The 2,847-nt window shown below is 32.1% G+C and overlaps 1 long non-coding RNA gene across 1 annotated transcript in view; it reads left to right on the top strand.

Moving 5' to 3' along the window:
- The window catches only part of LOC113101023 (uncharacterized), a 664-nt gene extending 336 nt beyond the window's left edge, over positions 1-328 (top strand). Inside the window, exon 3 of the long non-coding RNA XR_003289880.1 lies at positions 240-328. This is a non-coding gene — a long non-coding RNA (uncharacterized LOC113101023). The remainder of the gene's footprint in view (positions 1-239) is intronic.
- Positions 329-2,847: the final 2,519 nt, after the last annotated feature.

The following is a 2,847-nucleotide window of genomic DNA, read 5'->3' on the forward strand; positions in this document are numbered from 1 at the left end:
CACATCTGTACTGCATTAGCAGTTTCCCTGAAACACAGTCAGAGTTTCATCTCTCGCTCAGCATTCTGATGATGATGATGAAGAAGACTGTGACTGCAGTGATTTACTGTATTTTTGATGTTGGATCTCCAGCTGCTGCTGTGTGTGAATGATCATATTTGTGTGTTATAACATTAAACAGATTGATTTGTGTTGAGTTATTGTCTCTGTGAACTGATTCTTATTCTTTATGACTGTAGATCAAACACGCTGGACGTCACTGTAATCCAGAGGACAGAGACACAGAAACAACTGTAGTTTACAGCTGTGTTTCCTGAACTTGTGTCATGTGACTCTAGACTCGAGCATCTCTTCATCAACTCCACAACACAAACCAGTTCAGTTTAACTAATGTAATATAACATCATATACAGTATAATGAGACTAAATATGTATAGAATAGCATCATGGTGCATGATTTTGCAAGCACCACTAATATAATTAATCTATGAGCATGTTCAGAACCAAGAGAAATCATCTTCTTCCTTGTCATCATTTTCATGATTTTACAGAAAATCTGTCATAATTGAGTTAATTTTATTAAGTAAATTTGATCTTTTTTTATTATGTTTATCATTGTTATATTTGATACTTGTATGTTTACAGCTGACATGCACAAACATTGATCATTTGAATATATCAATTTCTGATGTTGAGTCTTACACAGTTTGCAGTTTAATGGACAAACTAAACAATGCTATTACAGACTGCAGTGTATTCTGATATTTCTGTCTGTGCATTAATATATAGCATGTTCTAGTCTTATGTTGAGCTCAAGGTTTGTGTGGTTAGTGTGATCTGTTCTTCTGCTGGTAGATGCTGTATCTTCACACATCTGATACAGAGGAGCATCTTTACAGTTACTATTACTATTTACAGTTTCTGTAAACAACTAAATTTCTGCAGTGATGCCATCTGACCCTTCACAGAGAGCTTGATTGACAGGTGATTTGACCAATAATAATGCAGAATCTCTCATTTTGTCTGACAAGCAAATCAAACAAGAGAGTAGATTAAGTTGTGGTGGATTTAAACCTGAAAAGATTGTGTGTATTGACCTCTTTCTGCCGTTTAAATGAAATACTCCAGATGTTCATTAATGTTCATGTTGTGTTGATAAAGCAGAAGAGACGATCTTGAACTGAGGCTCTACAGTGATCTGTCACGACACATTAAAGAGCCACAGACTGGTATTTATTGATGACATTTCTACTAAATGACAATATGAGAAAGTTTTGCTTCATATCAGAAGTAATTGTCTTGCCTGTTGGTGTGATGTCAGTTTGTCTGTGATGTATTTCTGACAGCGTGAGAACAAGAGTGTAGTGTGAGAGCAGCTCGTCAGACATAGCAACAGTAACTAAGAAGGGAGGGTCTTTGAGAAGTGTCAGTTACCACAGAAAATAACCATCTGCTACTTTTGGTCAGTGTATTTATTTTTATTTTTTTTCATTAGTATTATTCTAAAATATAATTTGTCATATGACAATATGAACACACACAACATTATATATTCCTTAATATATTTTAGGGACAAGAAAATTAATATAACAAAATACATTCAATAACCTGCATTTTAAAGACAAAAGTAGATGTCTTACTAGAACTCAAAATAAGATTTATAATGATTGAATGATGTTTAATGTTTTTTTTTTTCTTTTTTTTGTATATTGCAGTATTGCTCTGCAATAATTATATATATAATATGAAAATATATTTATGTAAATATGTTTTAAAAGATATTTTTAGCAAATTATGGCCAATTTTTATATGCTGAAATATATAAAATGTATGTATTTTAAATGTATAAACTAAGAGTTTGAAGTATAAGCCTCTCAATGCAGTTTGGATTTTTCTTCTAAAACTTTTTTTTTTTTTCAGTCTCCTGTGTGTAGCTTTATTACTTTCACATTAATGCTAATGAATAGGTTCTTGTCACTCATTTTAGAAGAAAATGTTAAAGGCACTTTTATATTGCATCTGAACAATTCAGATTTATTCTCAGAAATATACTATATGGTCAGTGCTGGTGTGTGACTATATATACTATACTATATATACACTATATTTTAGTTATTTTCATGGCACCTAGTTTTTTTTCTGCAGCAGTTGACTTCTGCTACAAAAGATGTCCTAGATGTCGTTTGTTTTGGCATTTACTCACCCAAATGTGTCCGTGAGACTGCTTTATGTGAATATGAGTTACTCAGAGAGTAGTTGTGAATCAGGTGTTTATATGAGATGAGGACACGACTGAAACCAGCTCTTCCTCTGACTTTTTCATTCTACTTAACATTATTTTATCTGTTATACTGATGAGACCTTTCTGAAGGATTCTGTTTTGTTTTGTTATAAGGTTTTGATTTAGATTTTGAAAAAAGATCTTGATGTTTAGATTTGATTTAGGTTTTATTTTGGTTGTATTAAATAAACGTGATTGCTCCCTTCATAAATCCGCTCTTATTTGTTTTTGTTACATGTTCTGTGTGCCTTGTCTTGAACTTTTATGTCACTTCCTGTCTGCTGAGGGATTAGTAGTCAGTTTGTATTTTATAATGTTCAGCTTGTTAGCCTCCCACACACACACATATATATATAACAAGCTGTGTGTGTGTGTGCGTCTATGTGTGTGTGTGTGTACTGCAAAACATTTATACATTTAAACAGTGTGTATGTGTCTGTCTGTACTTTTACTCAAGTGTAGCTTTTAGGTACTATTTACACCTCTGCAAAACATTTTCAAAAAATACATTTTCTACTAATATTTATTTATTTACTTATTTATTAAATTGTTTTTGCTATAAGTGT

Source organism: Carassius auratus, unplaced genomic scaffold (genome assembly GCF_003368295.1).
Source record: "Carassius auratus strain Wakin unplaced genomic scaffold, ASM336829v1 scaf_tig00217450, whole genome shotgun sequence".
Classification (NCBI taxonomy): domain Eukaryota; kingdom Metazoa; phylum Chordata; class Actinopteri; order Cypriniformes; family Cyprinidae; genus Carassius; species Carassius auratus.